Source organism: Alexandromys fortis, unplaced genomic scaffold, assembly GCF_014885135.2.
Source record: "Alexandromys fortis isolate MF-2015 unplaced genomic scaffold, M_Fortis_MF-2015_v1.1 scaffold_94, whole genome shotgun sequence".
Taxonomy (NCBI): Eukaryota; Metazoa; Chordata; class Mammalia; order Rodentia; family Cricetidae; genus Alexandromys; species Alexandromys fortis.
This window is the reverse complement of record NW_026067979.1, coordinates 7,115,889-7,137,437: the sequence shown is the minus strand read 5'-3', so window position 1 is coordinate 7,137,437 and position 21,549 is coordinate 7,115,889. Positions and strand designations below refer to the sequence as shown.

The following is a 21,549-nucleotide window of genomic DNA, read 5'->3' as shown; positions in this document are numbered from 1 at the left end:
GCTCACCCTCAATACCAGGACTGAAGGGAAGAGTTAGGGTTTAAGAGGTTGCCAGTGGTCATCCAACTGGTTTTACCACAAGGACCTCCTGAGGAAGGAGGCAATAAAAGAAATGACTTCCTGCTAGCAGGCAAGCCTAATTACCCCACAGCAGGAGAAAAGGCAGATAGGGGCAGGTGGTATCCTGCAAGTGTGGCCCTTAGCCAGCTCTGCCAGCAGTCTGAGCAGATAGTGGGGCGGCTACTTCTACACCAGACACACGGCAGAGAGGAGCAGCTCTGAGTCATGGGCACTGTGGGTGTCTGAAGATGTGTGACTCCAAATATCTTCTAGAAAGTGAATCACGGCCAGGCATGGTAGCACATGCCTTAAACCCCAGCACTTGGAAGGCAGACGCAGGTGGATCTATGTGAGTCTGTGGCTAACCTGGTCTATAACAGTGAGTCCCAGGACAGAAAAGGCTATAGAGAGAGATCCTGTCCCAAAAGAAAAAACATACAACAAAACAGAAAGGGAACCAGAAAGGCAGGGAACCAGAAAACCACTACAATGATTTGCCAGCATCATGCCTCTTATTAATTTTTGAGCTCTACATTTTTCTCTGCTCCCCTCCCTGCCTCTCCCCTCCACTTAAACCCTCTCCCAAGGTCCCCATGCTCCCAATTTACTCAGGAGATCTTGTCTTTTTCTACTTCCGTGTAGATTAGATCCATGTATGTCTCTCTTAGTGTCCTCATTGTTGTCTAGGTTCTCTGGGATTGTGATTTGTAGGCTGGTTTTCTTTGCTTTATGTTTAAAAACCAACTATGAGTGAGTACATGTGATAATTGTCTTTCTGGGTCTGGGTTACCTCCCTCAAAATTATGTTTTCTAGCTCCATCCACTTGCCTGCAAATTTCAAGATGCCGTTATGCTTTTCTGCTGTGTAGTACTCCATTGTGTAAATATACCACATTTTCCTTATCCATTCTTTGATCAAAGGGCATTTAGGTTGTTTCCAGGGTCTGGCTATGACAAACAATGCTGCTATGAACATAGATGAGTACATGTCCTTGTGGCACAATTGAGCATCCTTTGGATATACACCCAAAAGTGGTATTGCTGGGTCTTGAGGAAGATTGTTTTCTAATTTTCTGAGATATCTCCACACTGATATCCAAAGGGGATGTACCAGCTTGCATTCCCACCAGCAATGTAATTTCTCTGTTTAGGTCTGTACTCCATATTTTTATTGGATTATTTGTTCTTTTGATGACCAGTTTCTTGAGTTCTTTATATATTTGGGGAAATCAGACCTCTGTCTGGTGGGGGGTTAGTGAAGATCTATTCCCATTCTGTAGGCTGTCGTTTTGTCTTGTTGATCTGTCCTTTGCTTTACAGAACCTTCTCATTTAAGAGGTCCCATTTATTAATTGTTTCTCTCAGAGTCTGTGCTACTGAGGTTATATTTAGAAAGTGGTCTCCTGTACCAATGCGTTCAAGTATACTTCCCACTTTCTCTTCTATGAGGTGTTCTTGGATTCAATTTGCCAGTATTTTATTTAGTACTTTTGCATCAATGTTCTTGAGTGAGATTGGTCTGAAATTCTCTTTCTTAGTAATGTCTTTATGTGGTTTGGGTATCAGGATAATTGTAGCCTCATAAAAAGAGTTTGGCAATGTTCCTTCTGTTTCTATTGTGTGGAACAATTTGAGGAGTATTGATATTAGCTCTTCTTTGAAAATCTTGTAGAATTCTGAGCTGAAACGATCTGGTCCTGGGCTTTTTTTTGTTAGGAGACTTTTGATGACTGTTTCTATTTCTTCAGCAGTTATATGTCTGTTTAATTTGCTTATCTGATCTTGATTTAATTATGGTAAGTGATATTTATCCAGAAAGTTGACCATTTCCTTTAAGTTTTCCAATTTTGTAGAGTACAGGTTTTTGAAATATGACCTAATGATTCTCTGTATTTCCCCCATGTCTGTTGTTATGTCCCTTTTCATTTCTGATTTTGTTAATTTGGATATTCTCTCTCTGCCTTTTGGTTAGTTTGGATAAAGGTTTGTTTATTTTGTTGATTTTCTCGAAGAACCAACTCTTTGTCTCATTGATTCTTGCGTTGTTTTCTTTGTTTCTATTTTGTTCATTTTAGCTCTCAAATTGATTATTTCCTGCCGTCTAGTTCTCTTGGGTGAGTTTGCTTCTTTTTGTTCTAAGGTTTTCAAATGTTCTGTTAATTTACTAGTGTGGGATTTTTCCAGCTTCTTTTTGTAGGCATTTATTGCTATGAACTTTTGTCTTAATACAGCTTTTATTGTATCCCATAAATTTGGGTATTTTGTGTGGTCATTTTCATTTAATTTTAGGAAGTCTTTAATTTCTCCCTTTATTTTTTCCTTGACCCATTGATGATTCAGCTGAGCATTGTTTAATTTCCATGTATTTGTGGGCTCTCTGGATTTGTATTGCTGTTGAATTCTGTTTTAAGCCACAGTGATCTGATAAGGTACATGGGGTTATTTCAATTTTTTTGTATCTGCTGAGGTTTGTTTTGTTACCGAGTATGTGGTCAATTTTTGAAAAGATTCCATGAGGTGCTGAGAAGAAGGTATATTCTTTTGTTTGGATGGAATAATCTATAGATGTCTGTTAAGTCCATTTGAGTCATAACATCTATTAGTTCCCTTACTTCTCTGTTCATTTTTCTGTCTGACTGACCTGTCCAGTGGTGAGAATAGAGTGTTGAAGTCTCCCATTATTAGTGTGTGGGCTTTAATGTATTATGCATTAGAAATGTTTCTTTTACATACGAGGGTGCCCTTGTATTTGGGGCATAGATGATCAGTATTAAGATTTCCTCTTTATGGATTCTTCCTGTGACTAATATGAAATGTCCTTCTTTGTCTCTTTTGATTGATTTTAGTTTAAAGTCTATTTTGTTAGATATTAGGATACCTTACACCAGCTTGTTTCTTAGGTCCATTTGATTGGAAATTTTTTTCCCAACCCTTTATTCTGAGGCAACAGATCATGCCTCTTACAAGACCTCTAAGGCTCTATCCTCTATCAAAGTTGAGATTGTAATGGAAGAATGCAGTGTCTAAAATGGAGAAAGCATCCCAGCTACCAGGAGGTTTACCACCACTGCCTTCAGCCTAAAGCACCAAATGCCTGGGACCCACCAACTTAACCCACTTGCGGTCTCATTCCTCTCTTCTTAGAATGCTCGATACTGGTTTCTATGGAAATGCCCTGGAGTTTTTTTCTAGACTTACTTTATTAAAATACCACTTACATCCACCGGCCATTCTTGTACCTCATTATGTTTTATTTTCTTCACACAACTTCTGGAGAGGCTGTTTGGTTGGCTGGTAGTTTCGTGTGTGCGCACACATGATGGGGTATTGTGCCTTGGTGATCACATGGAGATCACAGAAAAACTTGGTGGACCCTGTTCTCTCCTTCCACCTTATGCAGGTTCCAGGCACTGCACTCAGACTGCAAGGCATGCCCAACAAGCTCATTTAACCAATGAACCATCCCAGAAGCCTTGTGTTGTTTTGTGAGACAGGGTCTCACACAGCCTAGTCTTAAACTCACTGGCCTTTTTCAAGGTCATCCTTCTGCCTCCACCTCCTTAGTGCTAGGATTGCAGGCAAGTGCCACTAAACCTAGTTTAAGTGTTACAAGGGTATCTTAATTAGGGCTTCTATAGCCTAATTCCTTTGATCCCCTCAAATGAAAGCCTGTGAGAATGGAAGCCCTGTGTTTTGTCTATTGCCTCATCTTCAGTGTCTACCACAGGACCCAGCACATCACAGTACCAATAATGGAAGATGGAAGAGAGACTAGAATGAGAATGCTGGACATGTCACATTTGGCCTCAATCTGTGGAATTAGCAGAGGAGTCGAGAAATAACCCTGACTCCTGCAGAAGTCTCAGTAACCATCAAAGTTGGACTATCTCCAGAATAAAATTCAGCCTCTGGTTTCACCATTTTCTGGGCTCTGTGAATTCAAGGATTACAGGGGGCTCCTTTCTCTCTCAGTTCACCCTGTACACAACACAGGATTGGTCTTTTAGAATCAAGTCCTCTAGGATTTCCTCTTGTTGACATGCTTGGACTGCTGAGCATAAATTCCAGTTTCATTCCATTTATAACAGTAGGTAGGTACAGCGGGGGAGTACCCACAGTGTGAGCCTTTCTCCGCTCTCAGAAAAGAACAGGGAGGCTGGGCAAAGAGGGGTTCCTGATGCCATGTACAGCATGAGGACATTCCGGCCACCCATTAAGTCTTGGAAATGGCAGCTCCCGTCCCATTGTATAACAGCCTCAAACATTTGCCAGCCTGGCATAATCATTTCACAAGGGAAATGTATTCCAAATAAATGGGCCAAAAGAAGAAAGGAACACGGCAGACAAAATATCAAAAATGGGATATGAATCAAATCAGAAACCTTTCTCTAATGTCCCAAGATACTGAAGGGACACTCTGTTCTCATCGCATCCTGACTGATCTTACTTCTCCAAAATTCCTAATGGATACAGACTTGTTCATTGCTTGAGTTTCTGCTCCTCTGTGGCTAGAAAATGGAAAAACACAGGCTATTTATTTCAGACATCAGAAAAGCAGCCAGAGCCCTTTGAGACTGCCTGTAGACGGCGTTTGACTGGCCAGGCACACAGTTTCGGAAACCAGCCGCAAGCCAGCAGAAGAGAAAACACAGGCCAAATCCACAGCATCCTGTTTGAGGCAGTACCATCCATCATTACTCACTGGTGGCTTGAATACTGTGTGCTAGCTGACAAAGGAGACTGCCCACAGATGCAGGGACTCTCGCACAGCCACGAAGCACAGAATGAAGGTGCTAAGCCTCTGCCTCCCCATAATAGTAAACCAGCCACTCTCCCAAAGATTGCTTCACATGTGTGGCCTGCAGAAAAAAATGGCCCCAAAAGATATCCATGTCCCCTTGGAAAGGAATCGTGACTTGCAGGGTAAGACCAAGAGAACACGGGTAAAAGTTTTCAGATGTGGTTCATGTTAGGGGTGCCTCTACAGGGAGAGCACCCTGGAATATCCAGATAGATCCAGCCCACCACAGGAACCTCTAAAACTCAAGTGGAAGGTTAGAGAAGAAGTGGTTCTCAGCCTCCCTAATGCTGTGACCCCTCAATACAGTTCATGCTGTGGTGACCCCTAACCATAAAATTATTTTCGTTGTTACTTCATAACTGTATTTTTGCTACTGTTATGTACTGTAATGTAAATATTTGTTATTTCCATGACCCCTGTGAAAGGGTCAGTCATCCTGGGTTCGCAACCACAGGTTGGGAACTACCAGGTTAAAAGGCTGTGGGAAGGATTGATTCATTGCTGATCTGAATGAGGAAGGCAGCTGATAGCCAAAGACTACAGCACCTGTCAGGAGCAGAAGGTGGTCCTCTGTTTACAGCCCAAAAGAAAATGGTAACCTTGGGCCCACAACCAAAGGGAGGGAATTCTGCCAACAACTCAAAGAAGGAAACATTTCTGCCCTCCAGTCTGGAGAACGGCAACTCTACGATGTCTGATTATACATACTCTCATGCCACCCAGACAGATGCTAATCTGTGGAGCTCTCCCAGAATAAAAGTGTTCAAAGCTGCCAAATTGAAGTCTGATAAATTGGGTTTGGAGGATTTGGGTTCTGTTGGGGTTTTGTTGTTGGTATGCTGTTCTTGCAGAGGACCTGAGTTCAGTTCCCAGTACCCACATCAGGCTGCTCCAAACCACCTATAACTCCAGCTCCAAGGTACCCACATATAAGCACACAACATATATAAATAAAAAAGTTAAGTATTTTAAAGACAAAATTGCATGTTTTCTCTCATGTGTGGATACTAGACTCTATACATTACACGTGCACAGCCGCTATGAAAGCAGAAGCGAAGCTACCTAAGACAGCAAAGGAAACGGGGGGGGGGGGGTAAGGACCGGATAGTGAGTGTGGGAAGAGAATGCACACTTGCATGAAAATAGTTTTATTTAACCCACTGTGAAACTTTCAGCAATTTTTAAATGTTAAAAATAAAATTAAAGAAACAAAGGGTAATCATTTCAGAAGCCCCGGGCTATCTCCGAAGGTGATGGACAGACATGGCTTTTGTCACTTCCAACATCCCTAGCCGTACCTCGGAGCAATTAAATGAAGTCTGGGACAAAAAGGAAGTCCCACCACTGAGTTAAGGTTTTGGGGACCTGAGGAGGAGAAGTACAACATGCTGATTAGCAATGTCTGCCTGCAGCAGGTGTCACAGGTAGCAACACCTACCAGGCATTTGTCATTATTGATTCAAACTAATTCAGGAAGTATGGAGTTTGCTTTTCTCCTTTGTCCTCCTCCCTCTGCTAGTCCATTTATAACGGGTCACCAGCAAGTCATATCCAGTCAGGCAATCAGAATCCAAATCAATGGATAATGAAGCTATATCGATATACAACAAAAATTGTAAGCATACAGTTTGAATCAGGCTTGCCAGTATCTAATGTGCAGGCAGTTCTAATTCTCATCTGTTCCCCCCATCTCCTGGCTACCCTGCACTTAGCCTTTAACATCCTGGTCCTTCTTGAGGTTCACCTTCTACCTTTAAAAAGAACTTTAAGGGATCTAGGGGTCCCTGGTGATCCACAAGCATAATGGCTGATGAATTCTCACTTAATCTCTCCCATGTCATCCTGTAGCTTATACAAGATTTGATCCCTGTTTCTGCAGGGTTCGGAGAAATTTGAAGGCTATATACTGAAGCCACTGTATCAGCATCGCACTGTGCCCTGCCACTGACTTCCTGTGTGACCATGGATGAGTTATTTTCTCCAGAGCTCAGTTTGCTCATTTATTAAGTGGAAGATAGGATTATAGTAGAGACTAGATGAAACAGTGCGTGTAAACGCTCAGAATTATGCCTGTATTGGAAGCACCAATCAACATCAAGTAGGATTATCATTCAGAATATGTGGCCAGAATGGTGGGCTGGGGTATCAGAAGAAGAAAGAGAGAGAGAGAGAGAGAGAGAGAGAGAGAGAGAGAGAGAGAGAGAGAGAGAGAGAGAGAGAGAGAGAGAGATGGCTTTTAATTGGGGGCTGGCTTACAGTTTCAGAGGATTAGTCCATAGTCACCATGGTGGGAAGCAGGCAGGCATGCTGAGAGCTTTACATTCTAATCCACAGGCAGCAAGGGGGGTGTCTTTTGCAACCTCAAAGCCCACTCCCAGTGACACACTACTTCCTCCAACAAGGCCACACCTACTCCAATCCTCTTAATCCTTCTAATCCTTTGCAAACAGTTCGACTCCCTGGTGACTAAGTATTCAAATATATGAGCCTCTGAAGGCCATTCTCTTCAAACCACTACACTCCTATAAACCATGGGGAGTTTACTGGTGTCTATCTTTATAATGTGATAGAAGTAAAAACAGTGTAAGGCCAAGCAAAGCAAAGATCCTGTTTCCTTGGAGACATCCAGTTCATTTGTATGTTTTAATCCATACGGAAGAAACAGAAGCATGTTTTAAGACGAGATCAGAGCACAGTTGGGAAAGCAGCTGAGGTTGCCTTGGCCCCTCACCACCTTGTCATGTCACCACTGGGGACCAGCAACTGACCCAGCCACAGCGTTTGCACTTCAGTTCGTGTCTCTGACACCTTGCCACAGCTTTGCATGGAGTTCTCTAGCTACACCACAGGAAGGAGGGGGAATCCCCAGACTTTTTGTACAACAGAGCCTACGGTTCTGAGGTTCTGAGGGGTCAGCTTCAGGAACTCCGGATAGCTTGACTTGTCACCCTATGGGTGACTCACAACCCCAGGGTGGCTGCAACAGAGAAACACTTGTGGCTTTTTCAGTTCTCACCACAGAGGTCTGTAATGGCCTAAAACTCAGCTGGGCTTTCTTACGTGCATTCAGACAGTGGTGAGTGTCTTACACAATCCAAAGAACACATGCTATGGTTACCACAGACAAATAGGCGTCTGTCCCACTGTACTTCCTTATTTTACATATGAGGAAGACTGGGTACAGAGAAGGGAAATGCCCCAGTCATGGCAACTCTGAGATCTCCTACTCCCCAGAAATGCTCTTCCCATTCCACTCTGGGAGGCCTTGTTCTCCCCCAGATGACTTCTCTCCTGAATGGCACAGCAGATCACAGCAGATGCTCTGGTGATCTTTCATTGGTGAATGACAGCAGCTCTACCATAACAGCCCTGGGCTTTGAGTAATTTGGTATTCACTGTCTGCCCACAGACCAGAGGACTGCCAGCCACAGGATTCTGCTAGTCACGGAAGGAAAAAAAAAAGGAAGAAAAAAAAAAAAAACCCCGGCTGCATAAAAGCCCATCCAGACTGCTCGATCAGAAAACTCCCTGACATTTGCACAGATTCTGATGGTTCACACCTTCCATCCTTTACTCGGTGAACTACCCGGAGCACTTACTATCTAACAGACCCTGTGCCAGGTCCTGGGCATGCCTCAGAAACGAGGGCAGATGGGCTGTCCCTACAAAGAACTGAAGAGGGGCTGAGGGGTACAAAGGATCTAGTAAGGCAGAAACTAAGCTCTAACTAACAACAGATTACCTGGAGAAGTGGAAGAAGGGTCCCTCTCCAAGATATTTTCACCGTGTTTTCATTTCTAGTCTGAAAGGATATTTTCCCCATTCCACTGTGACTGAACAGTTCATTGAGACGATGATGAAGTAACTGGAGGCAGCACCTAGGTTAGAAGCCAGCAGTCCTCAGGACAAACTGCCGGCTCCAGATATTCCGGACTCTGATGACCTGTTGTTTCTGTGGATGCCCAACCCCTGCGCTGTGCTCAGGCACACCGGGGCTCAGGAGCCGCGAGGTCTGAGGGAGAACGGAAAGGCAGAAGTAGAGAAATCGTAGAGAAGCCCATCTGCGAGTGAGCGGGGTTCACCACGGCCTGCTGAGAGGCCCAAGACTATGGGGCAGAAGGTGGCTGGAACTTAAGTGGCTGACAGCGGAGGTAAAGGACAAGGATGGGAAAAAGAAACTCCAAAGTAGCAAGGCAGGAGACGGCAAGGGGTAAGGGCTACGTAGGGTAGTCTCCAATCCGGAGAGCCCCGCTCAGCTGGAGCCCCACAACAAAAGACATCTTTCGGTCTCACTCACCCCCTATCCGATCCCGATCCGCGTTTAGGCTTTAGAGCAGCTACCGGTGCTTTTCCGGGTCCCGAGCAGCTTCAAGCTACCCCAGCTCTGGAACCTCAGCCCTACTGGCCGGGAACGTGCTCCGGCTCTGAGTCCGGGAGCGCGCAGGAGTGGCAGGGATGCGTGCTGAGCTCTGAGAGCCCCGCGCGCGCCGCACACGGGTGACTCTGGAATGCACAGCCGCTAGGGACCGCCCCGGAAAGACTGAGCCCCCAGCCTCAGCGCTAAGCGTGCTCTGCTCCTCCTCCTCCCAGCCTCCCCAGGACTGCTGTGAAGAAATGAACCCGGACAGACTCAAGAACTATGTGGCTCCCCCGGCTCAATACTCTCAACCTGTAGCCTTAAACAAGTCTCTTCATTGGGGGGGGGGGGGGGACACACACAACTTCCGCCCTCTGCGATAAACAGAGGGGCGAGCCTACAGCATGTCCCCAAGATCCTTTCCAACAATGTTTGGATTCAGGCCGTACCATGTCCTGGACACAAGATCTTAAGTAGGACTTTGCTTGCCTCTCTGTTAAACTGGGATAGCAGCACTAACCCTCTTTGTGAAGGCAGACTTAAAAGGACCAGTGTGAAGCTAGTTGGTGGCCTGCCATAACACACCTCCATGTATTGTTTATTTTGTGATAACATAAAAGTCCAAAGTGATCAACACCCCATTAGAATTCAGATCTGAGAGGCTGCCACTCCCTCTTTGTTAGTGATCCACTTGCCACCAAGGCAGTGCCAACTCTGCAGTCTCCTGCCCCACTCTACAATGGGAAGAACGGGGACTTCCATTCATCTTTTTTTTTTTTAATTTATTTGTTTTTGAGACAGGCTTCCTCTACATTGACTGTCGTCTGTTCCTGTATATACCAGCTGGCCTTGAACTCACTGATCTGACTGCCTCTGCCCGGAATTAAAGACGTCAGAATTCCATTCATCGTCTAGTTGCATAGCATTTCCTTCCATCTTACTCTTATGGAAGGTGGGGCTCACAGGCAGAGGCTACCAGCACCTTAAAAAGTTGTGTTTCTCCCCTTTCCTAAGGCATAGAGCAGCCGTGCTGACTTGCCCGGGCTGACATCTGATCTGGTGGAAGCCTTGCCTTTTATCTTCCCACACACACACAGTTTCCTCCACTCTGAGATGAGGTCAGCAGAAATGACAAGTCATTACCAGAAGCTTTAGAGCCAGCGCCATGAGGACGAAGGGGATAAGCACAGAAAATAACTGGAGGAAATCCTAAGAGTGCAGTCCAATTCTAAGTGTTAAATAAGGGAGGCATGTCATACAGAAACCGGAACAAGATGGGGTGATCCTTCAGGTGGGCAACTAGTAACTGAATGTGTCCTGCCATGACTGTTGGCTTCACTCTTTGAGACAATGCAAGAACCCAGGGCTGGAGCCAGCAATCAGGTGGTATCTTTTCCATTTAGCAGGGTATCAGAATCTTTAATATTTATTTGTCCTGAGACCCAAACAGGGGGCTAAAAAAGAAAAAGTCCTGAATTCTGTAGCAGAGGCATACGGCATGTCTTGCTAAGAAACAGATCCAATGCGATCTCCACAACGAAATGCTGCTGCCACATCATCTTGTTTACGGTCTTTGTGGTTTCACAGACTGATACCATCCCGTTCACTTATTTCTTAGGAAACTAAAACACAAAAACATTGTTCAACAAGCAAAGCACGTGCATGTACACACACACATACACACACACACACACACACACACACCTTTGTATACTGGTTTTTGATGCTTGACAAATCTTTACGTTTTTTTCCTATGTATCTGTTCTATTTAGCACCTTATAAAATGCAGAAGGAACATGTCACCATAGGAAGTTTTATTACAGTTGTACAGTTGTTTTTAACTTTTGCTGGCCATCTAAATGTTTCCATATTCCATACTCATTGCTTGCCCAGAGTTAGCTCTGTGAGGAAGCAAGAGCTAGAGACACTCACTGGTTTTGTGCTTTATATGGATTGGTGAACCAAACTAAAAATGGAAACATGGATATTATATTTGTATATGTGATGAGTATAGTTTGATTTATCAATTAAACCATCAGTAATTTTGTCTGTGAATATGTCATAATGTGAATGATAAGTAAAAGACAAAAACTGAATGAGTGACTTGTAGAAGCTTGAGAAAAAGAAAATTCTGTTTCTACTAATTAGCTTTTAAGATTTTTAGTTGGGCCTAGAGGTGCACACCTTTAATGCCAAGAGTTAGGAAGATTTCTGTGAGTTCAAGGCCAGTCTGGTCTACAAAGTCAGAACCACAAAGACCCTGTCTCAGAAAAAAAAAAAAAACTTTAAAGGAAGTGAATTCTTTATTGTCAATTGCTATATTAATGTAAGAGTAGGATGTTTTTTCTCTGTTAATAAATGACAAAACTTGATATGGCAATGCATGTCCTATAACATAGAGCTCAGGTGGTTGAAGCAGGAGGAGTGCCAAGAGCTGGGTACCAGCCTGGTCTATTGAGTTCCAAGCAGTCTGGACTACAGAGTGAGACTTCATCCCCCTCAAAATGAAAACTTACAGGAATAAAGAAAGACAGAGAAAGTGGCCCTGTGCTGTTCACCTTGCTATTAACAAGAGACTGTAAAGACTGTTCTTTACGTTCCGCATAATCTGATCAAATAGGCGTAAGTTTGTGCTCTTTCTGCTGAGTTTGTCACACCTTTGATTATTTAAAACAAACAACAGAAAACAGCAGCCCAGGTCCCTCATTTCAGAAATAATTGATGCTCTTATAATTACCACTTCAGTCACATTTACCTAACAATAGGGTGTCATTAGTTTTATTAAGAGTTTCTGTAGGTGTAGCCATTCTTTGTTCCCAGGTATCCATGCTTCTGTCTTCTGTTAGTGACTGTTCTCTTCTGAAAACTATTTTATGTTGCTTTCCCAAGATCAGTTCCTGGTTAGAGGTATTTCTCAGTGGCAGAGCACTTGTCTAGCATGCATGTTGCCCTGGATCCAAATACTACAAAAAATAAAAAACCCTCAATGCCCAAGGTCAGTTGCAGAATTTAGAAAGACATAATTGTGAATGTGTTTTTATATGCCAGCTATCTTTGGGGCTTCCTTCCTGGATGAATAAATTACTAAGTGTTGTGGAATATTAATTTAAGATGTGTAACATTTATTTAAGCTATGGAAAATTTGTTTAATAATAAAAAGATGTGTTGCATTCTTTTAAATTGCATTTGTTTAACTCTGTGAAGCTGTGTTACTTTGCCTATTGAAAACACCTGGTTGGGCTAATAAAGAACTGAAAAGTCAATAGAGTACATGAGAAAGGACAGGCAGAGCTGGCAGACAGAGAAAATAAATAGAAGGAGAAGTCTGGGAAGAGAAAGATCAAGGAACAAGAAAAGGAGAGGAGAACTCCAGAGGCCAGCCACCCAGCTACATAGTAAGCCATTGAGTAAGAAATAAAGAAAGGTACACAGAAAAAGAGAAAGATAAAAGCTCAGAGGCAAAAGATAAATGAGATAAAATGTTAAGAAAAACTGGCTAGAAACAAGCCAAGCTAAGGTCAGGCATTCATAAGTCAGAATAAGTCTACATGTATATATTTATTTGGTAGCTGGGTGGCAGGCCCCCCAAAGAGCAAAGAGCCAAAACAATAAAAAAAAAAAAACCCTACAACTAAGTGCTTGGTATTTCTACCATATGCTATATAACTCACAAGCAGGAACAATGCTGGAATTTATCATGTATGTTTGATATACATTAATATTCATTTATTGGCTTAATAATCCCAGAATGACATTATGTATTAATCACATGAGATGGTACAAGCCATCCAACTAAAGAAGTAAATTTGCTCTCCCTATGTTACTTTTGTGTATGTGTATGTAGTAGAGACTGAATGAGCCCACCGGACCTCACACACGCTAAGCAAGTACTCTATTAGTAAGCTACATATCCTGGCCCCCTGTGTTACTCTTTGAAGTTATCATTGTCCTCAACTCTGTAGTATGTTCTTGTCCTTGAGCAAACACTGTCAAATTCTACAACCCAATTGAGAATGTCATACTCTTCTAGTCTAATATAGTTGTCTCTTGACATAAACTGTTGAACTTTTAGTTTGGTCAAACCAGATGGCTTTTAGTCGCTTCCCCTACTATCCTGAAGATCAATACTATATACTAAATAGTCTTCAACAACCTCAGTGTCTCGGTAGCACTTTTCACTGGAATAGACTTAAGAGTTAAGTTTCTCAGTATTGTGGCCAAAGGCAGACATCCATGAACACAGGACTACATCGGGATTGCTAAGACACTTCCTGGTCAGAAGCACACTGCTAACATATAAAGCAAGCATAAATCACATACACCTAGTAATCCAATGAGGGAAATCAAATGATAGCTGTTTTGGAATACTGCTGGATTTATTTTGAAATGCTTTTCCATGCACATAAGATACTGTTCTTGCTTTTTTCCATCTTCCTCTCGGAGAGGCAGCTTTGCTTCTGCCTCTCTCCCCACTTCTCCGCTTCCCCCCTTCTCTGTCTCTTTCTCCTCCTCCTCTCTCTCTCTCTCTCTCTCTCTCTCTGTCTCCCCTTCATCCTTCCTCCTCCATAACCCCCTGAATAAATATTCACTCTGCAAAAAAAAACAAAAAAAAAGATACTGTTCTTTTTCATACACTTTAATTACTTATGAGTATTCAAACTGAATACTAATTTGAAAAAATAAGACATTTCAAGGTTTTTAGCTATTTCCGGTATACATTCGATACAATGAATAAACACTGACACATTGGAGCTTAGCTAATGGTAGTATAAAATATGCATCGTCTTGACATCGCCTTATTTTAAATAACAAATGACACCGAAAATCTATGCTGATAACATTCTTGGTCAAGATATTAAATATACAAATTTAAGATATGATTATATTAAATTTGAAAATAGGGCTGGTGAGATGGCTTAGCAGGTAAAGGTCCTTGCTTCACAAATCACATGACCTGTGCTGGGTCACAAGATTCCAGAGGGGAAGGAAAGAATCAACTCCCAAAAGTTGTTCTCTGACCTCTGCACAATGTCAAGTCCACGTGTACCAAGACTCTCTCTCTCTCTCTCTCTCTCTCTCTCTCTCTCTCTCTCACACACACACACACACACAATAATGATAAAGTAGAAATTAAATTTTTAATGAAATAAAATGTGGAAATACAAGTAAACCCATTTGGACAGAGTTGGACATTAACCTATTCTGAAAGGGAGGAGGTTCTGACCCAAATGCCATCACTCAGATCTGAAGAGGGAAAAGAGACCCAGTTACTTTCAAGGCTGAGCACAGTTTGTTCTCCAGGTAGAATTTAGTGCCACATCCTTGAGTTCAGGAGCAGGAAGACTTTCCCCATGGGGTAGCATATCCATCCTTTCCACCTCTACTAGCATCCCTTACAGAAGTATCACACTAACACTGGCTCCTACACTAGCCTCCCTTACAGAAGTATCACACCAACACTGTGGTCCTGCACTAGCATCCCTTATAGAAGCATCACACTAACACTGTGGTCCTGCACTAGCATCCCTTACAGAAATATCACACTAACACTGTGGTCCTGCACTAGCATCCCTTACAGAAGTATCACACTAACACTGTGGTCCTGCACTAGCATCCCTTACAGAAGTATCACACTAACACTGGCTCCTACAGTCCCCCTTTAAACACAACAGCTGCCTTTTTTGAATTTTTTAGCAGAGGACTCCAAAAGAAGCAGCATTTCTAGATTCTGCCAAAGTTTTCCCTTCTTCATAACTGATTACCCTTTCCATACACAAGTCTAAGAAAATTTATTGCGTTTTTCCCACCACATCCAACAATTTATCAAAGGTAACATTAACCACTTCAACTTTGGGTCAATGTAACAATCCACAGACATATATTGATCAATAGCTATGAAGTATGTCTGAGAGAAATGGGCTCATCATCCTGCCCAGCTGGGTCTGCAACTTAAAAATGGGAGTCTTGGTCCATTTACTGTGATCAGCTTTAGGGAAGTGCTTTCTATTATTGGATTGTATGAGTCAATAATCACATTCCACAAACTGAACTGTCCATGACGATGTCCCTGGCCTTGTTTCTTACAAAGAAAAACCAGATCCTGAGGTTCCAAGATGCCTTTTTCTTCCCTTCAATACTCTGGCCATCAGCAGTTATCTAGAGGGCTTCTCAACAGGCCTCCCCTGAACAGGGACTCACCCAGAGTCTTCATTACTTTTCTGTTGGTGTGGTAAACACCATGACCAAAAGCAACTTTGAGACATAAGGGTTTATTTGGCTTCCATGTCCCCATCACAGTCCATCATTCAGGCAAGCAATGGCAGGAACTCAAGCAGTGCAGGAACCTAGAAGCAGAAACTAAAGCAGAAGACATGGAGGAATGCTGTTTACTGGCTTTCTCTCCATGGCTTGCTCAGTTTGCTTACTTGGACCACTTGTCCAAGGCTGGCACCTTCTACAGTAAGCTGGGCCCTACCACATCAATCACTGAACTAGACAATACCCCCCACAGACTTGTCTACAGACCAATCTGGAGGAGGCATTTTCTTAATTAAAAGTCCCTTTTCCAAGCTATGTCTAGGTTTGTGTCAAGTTGACTTGTAAGTAACTAACAAACTCACAAAAGTTTCTTTGGTGGGAAACTTGTCCTGCCAAACTTCCACAGACAGGTCCAGGACTGCAATCTTCCTGAACCTGAACTACAGCTTCTTGACAGCCTCTTCAGCCTTGGTCCAAATACATCAGAGGTAGCAGGGCACCTCCTGCTGTGTGTAGGTGAGTAGTACACAAAGCAGATTGGAGGGGGCATCTAAAATTTTAATGACCATGCTCACTAAACTCAGAATTGACGAGTAAATGTGTTTGCTGAGTTCCTGGATATATTGCTGCCTGCATAAACTCATAGATTCTGTTCTCTATCAGTATATAGTGGGCAAATTTATTTTATAATCAAAGCCTCCACAGACTTTTATACCTGAATGTCATTTTATTGGGTATTATCACTTAATTCCTAAGGAATAATTGCACTTCTAATGTGGAAGCAAGGCTACAAAGACCTCCAGGGAAATAACTCCAGTGTCTATTCTGCGGTTTATATAAGGTTCCAGCAGGCACTAACAGACAGTCGTGAAGTTCATTTGCTAAAGAGCCAGCAGTATTAGCAGATGGTGAGAACCCAGAGAAAAGAGAAATCCATTCACTTTTAGAGACTTAATACAAGACTTAATGGAGATCAGTATGCTCTAATGGCAGGGAAGAAATGAACTTGCCATCAAGAGTGAAGGGCGAGCACTTCTTTCTCCCATGTCCTTTATATAGGCTGCTACTAGAAGATGTGGCCCAGATTTAAGGATTGTGCCACCTCAGAAGATCCAGGCTTAGGGTGGGTCTTCTCACTCCAAATAATTCAACCAAGAAAAATCCCTCACAGGTGTACCCAGACTCTTGGGTCTTAGCTAATTCCAAACAGAGTAGAGTTGACAACCAAGAATAGCCACCACAGTGGTTAAGAGCAATTACTGCTTTTGCAAGGACCTGAGTCAGTTCCCAGCACCCAGATAGTGGCCCACAACTACCTGTAACTCCATTTCCAAGAGATCCCTCTTCCGACCACCTCGGACTCCTTCCTGCACACACTTGGTGCAAATACATGCACTCAGGCACACACAAACAAACATAAACATAAAAATAAAATTAAATTTTTAAAAAGCCCAGGACCAGATGATTTCACAGGCCAATCTACTAAACATTTGAAAAATTAGTATGCTAGGTGACCCTTGAATATGCTTCATTCTTTCCCTCAACACTCTTTCATCCTATTAATACCTCTGATTAAAACTATATTAAAAATGTCCCTCAATAAACTTCAACTCTGATTAATATAAAAATACTATGATAATCAGTTTTTCCAAAAGACAGAAGTGAGTACTTATGATTTGCTTACTTTTCTTATTATTATGACCAGATACCTGGCAATCTAAGGGCTTCTTTGGGCTCATTGCTTAAAGATCCAGCTAGCCCAACAATATCTTTCCATCCAGCCCTGGAGGGAATCATGGCACAAAGCTGTGGCAGCAGGGACAGGCAATTAGTTAAGCTGCATCCACAGCCAGGAAGCAGAGAAATACTGGTGCTCAGCAGATTTCCTTATACCTCTTTCCTCTTTTATTCAGTGCTGAGTTTGGCCATTTAACCTGGAAAGTAATGGAAAAGGGTTCATCACTTCTATTGTATGGTTCAATTTTATTATATTTTAAAAGTTCATTCTGTGCACCTGCGCTTTGTATATAGGAGAAAGCATGAAAAGGCTTAACGATAGGTCAGAGGACAACTTTCAGCAATCAGTTCTCTCCTACTCTGGGTCCTGGGGGTTGAACTCTGTTGTCAGAATTGGCAACAGGTGCCTTTCCCTCCTGAGTCATCTCACTGGCCCTTTGTGATCATATTTTTTTTAAAGATTTGGGACAGGGTCTTGTGAGACCAAGACTGTCCTTGAACTCTTCGATCCACCTACTACTACCTCCCAAGTGTTCAGATTACAAGCATGTACTACCAGGCCTGGCTCACAAATAACTTTTGAAGTTCGTCATTATAGAAGTATACCGTTAAGAGAAAACATTCAGAAATAAACCAGAGGATATCCAGCTGTCCCATCTACCTCATACTAAAGCATGTCATAAAGACCATCTGACTCTAGAAAAACAGCTTTTGCTATTTACCATTTACTATCAATTAAGAGTCAGACGATTTACAGCCCCATAAAGTTAGCTGCTAACTTGTAGACAGCTGAGGACAGTACAAGTGGATTTTTGTCTGTTCTTTCCAGTAAAGATACAGACGATTTCTGTAAGAAACCAAAAATCACCAAGGGTTATGTCCCTATTGCTCTGAACTCAGGCCATTTTTCACAAATGTCAAAAATCTCTAAGTAAACACAAAACAAAGGTGTGATTCAGAATTTTTGAAAAGTGATTTCTGAATGCTTCTTCCACATTTACCTCACTGCCATGGACACATATTTGATGTCTGTGAGCTTCAGTTTTTCCTTCTGTAAAATGTGAATGTTAATGTTTATCTAGGGGGTTGCAATAGGACAAAAGAAGGTCAGTGAAACCACAACGGTTAAAGAGTGCATAGCTAGAAAATATTATTTACAGGTGGACATAGTACATATGAATAACAGCCCTGAAGTAGATCTGAACTAGGCAATGGTCTGGCTAGAACACAAAGTGCCTCAACAACAAGAAGAAACAGAACAGAATTGATAGAGCTGTAAGAAAGTGGGGTGTTGGATCTAAAGTGGGAGTCATACCAGTTTCTAAACTCTAAGCAACCCTATGTGGTATGTTCTGAACAGAAAGGGACAATTAGAACCAGCTCAGTGGAAGAAGGGCAGATGACTGGATGAAAAAAAATTCAAAGATTACCCCCTGAAAATGCAGAGTGGGCTTTCCTGGGCTGGTCTAGGTTCTCTGCCATGGGTTCCCTGCTATGGAAGTTATGCAAGCTTATAATACTGCACAGTACATGACCCTAAACAGTACCAACCCATGACTCCTTTGTCTCTAGTTTGCTGTGACACTGACTAAATCTCCTCCCTTTTCTAAGTCTTTAGGCTCTAGTGATGAATAGAATGTGAAGTTGAATTAGATGATATTCTCTGGTGGAACTTGTAACTCCACAATTCCTTTAAAGTTAAGGCTCAAGGATCTTAAGATTGTTACAATCTGAATTTACCTTTTGAAAAATTATTTTCATTATGGGGGCTATATGTGTATTGGTGTACCACATGACTGCAGGACCAAAAGAGGGCATCAGATCCCCTGGGACTGGAGTCATAGACAGTTGTAAGCTGCCATTTAGGTGCTGGGGATCAGACTCAGGTCCTCGGGAAGAGAAGCCTATGCTCTAAATTATTGATCCATTGCTCCAGTCTTGAGTTTACCATCTGTGGACAGAGATCCATCTTGTCCCACTAACCCACTGTATTGGTTACTTTTCTATTGCTGTGATCCAGCAACCAAGGCAACTTATTTGGACTTACAGTTTGAGAGGGTTAGAGTCCATGATGGTGCAGGGAAGGAAGAGTATCAGGATCAGGAAGCTGAGGGCTCACATACTGAACTCCAAGCAGGAACCACAAGCTCAAACTAGAACTGGCGAGTCTTCCAACTCTCAAAGCCCCCCCTCCTCCCCAGTGACACATGTCCTCCAGCTGGGACATAATTCCTAAGCCTATGCAATCAATGACACCAATGGGGGACCTAGTCTTCAAACACCACACCCACTGACTGCTCCATCCTGGTTCAGACATCAGCTTCTTCCACTATCGTTCTTCCAACAGAGTCAGAGAGCTGGCCTTAGAACTCCCAAGAGTCTCCTCTCTTCCCATCTCACCCTGGACTTCCCTTTGCCCCACAGACCCTCAGGCAAAATGTCCTCTTCTGCTCTCAAAGGTGAAAGCCTGAAAGCTGCATGTAGAAATTTACTTTAACTGAAACTTTGTTTTGTGGCTAAAATACTCTATCCAGTTAACAATTAGGAAGGATTTGAGAGTAAACAAGATGCCAAAACGGAAATGGGAAGACTCCATCTTCTAGGTCAGAAATGGAGAGATAGTCACACGGTCTCATTAATGTAATTCTTTAATGCACTCTCATCACTTAATCTCAAAAGTGTTCGATCGCACGGTTGTAGAGCTAGGGGACAGAAAGACTCACCGGCACATTGTCTGTTTGCCTTTCTAATTTTTCAAGAAAATTGCGACACTAAAATAAGAGCACTTCTATTTACTTTTTCATAAAATATTCTTCTTTTGTTTTTATGGTTTTTTGAGACAGGGTTTCACTGTGTAGCCCTGGCTGTCCTGGAACTCACTGTAGACCAGGCTGGTCTCGAAGTCACCGAGATCCACCTGTCTCTGCTGGGATTACAGACCTGTGTCACCATGCCTGGCTTTAAGGACACTTTTTAGCAGGGCTTGGTGGCTCACACCTATAATCCTATAAACCAATTGAGAGACTGAACAAAATATAATAAAATAACTTCTTATTTCTTAATTTAACTTGCCCAGGATCACCCACTCTATATGGTCAGCACTTGGTGGTTGGTTGGTTGGTTGGTTGGTGTGGTAATGGGAGCTGAGCCCAGAGCCTTCTGCATGCTAAATAAGCACTCTACCACTGAGCTACACCCCCTCTCCTGACATTTTTATTTTAAGAGAGGGCCTCACTGAGATGACTGGGCAGCTCTTGAACTTGAAGACTTCCTGTTTTACCTTCCCAAGTAGCTGGTTAAGTGTCCTGTGCCCAGCTAACTGCCTTCTACCGAGCCAGTACTCCTCTTTGTGCCTCTGCTTCTTAAAGGCTCTGTGAAACGGGCTCCTTCCTGCCTGGCGAACCAGAGCAGAGAAACACGATCAGAATGTGCAGCAAACAAGTACAATGCAGCTTTGACAGTTCAAATTCTAGCTATGGGAGAAGGCAGAAGAGTGTCACCATGGTAATGAGGAGGAACAATCATTGTGAAGCCTATTGAACATTAAAGCACGTTGTCAACTTGCTTCCTTAAAATATGAAGCTAAAGCATTGTTTGTCATGGCTAGAACCTGGAAACAACCTAGATACCCCTTGGCTGAAGAATGGATAAGGAAAATGTGGTACAGTACAGCAGAAAAAAATAATGACATCTTGAAAACTGTAGGCAAATGGATGGATCTAGAAAACATCATATTGAGTGAGGTAACCCAGATCCAGAAAGACAAATATAATGCATACTCACTCCTAAGTGGCTTTTAGACATAAAGCAAATAAAAACCAGCCTACAATTTATAATCCCAGAGAACTTAGAGAACAATGAGGACCCTAAGAGAGACATGTATGGATCTAATCTACATGGGAAGTAGAAAAGGACAAGATATCCTAAGTAAACTGGGAGCGTGGGGATCATGGGAGAGGGTTAAAGGGGAGGGGGAGAAAGGAAGGGGAGCAGAGAAAAATATATAGCTCGATAAAAACAATAAATAAAAAAGGAAAAATATGCAGACAAGTTGTATCTGTATTTCTTTCTTGCTAAGAGAATGGAAGTACTTCTGTGTTTACTACACCACTAGGCCCCAAAGAAGACTATCAGTGTCCCCTTTCAAGACCTCACAGATTTCCAGTTGCCAGCACCTTTATATCTGTGGGTTTTCTCAGAGCCAAAGAAAAGCAGACTGTCAGTCAAAGTACCCAGTAATTAACACATACACACACACATTCTCTCTCTCTCTCTCTCTCTCTCTCTCTCTCTCTCTTTCTCTCTCTCTCTCTCTCTCCCTCTCTCTCTCCCCCCC

General features: G+C 42.7%; 1 protein-coding gene across 3 annotated transcripts in view; it reads right to left on the bottom strand.

The window, feature by feature from the left end:
* Positions 1–21,549, bottom strand: part of Smim3 (small integral membrane protein 3) — a 53,275-nt gene that overhangs the window by 19,491 nt on the left and 12,235 nt on the right. Inside the window, exon 1 of one of the 3 annotated variants that reach the window (XM_050157841.1) lies at positions 9,159–9,466. The exons of 1 other annotated variant lie outside the window; for it this stretch is intronic. The gene's annotated coding sequence lies outside the window, so the exon portion shown is untranslated. Of the gene's footprint in view, positions 1–8,603; positions 8,858–9,158; positions 9,467–21,549 lie in introns of those variants that run through there. One more of the 3 variants, XM_050157843.1, reaches the window with a different exon arrangement.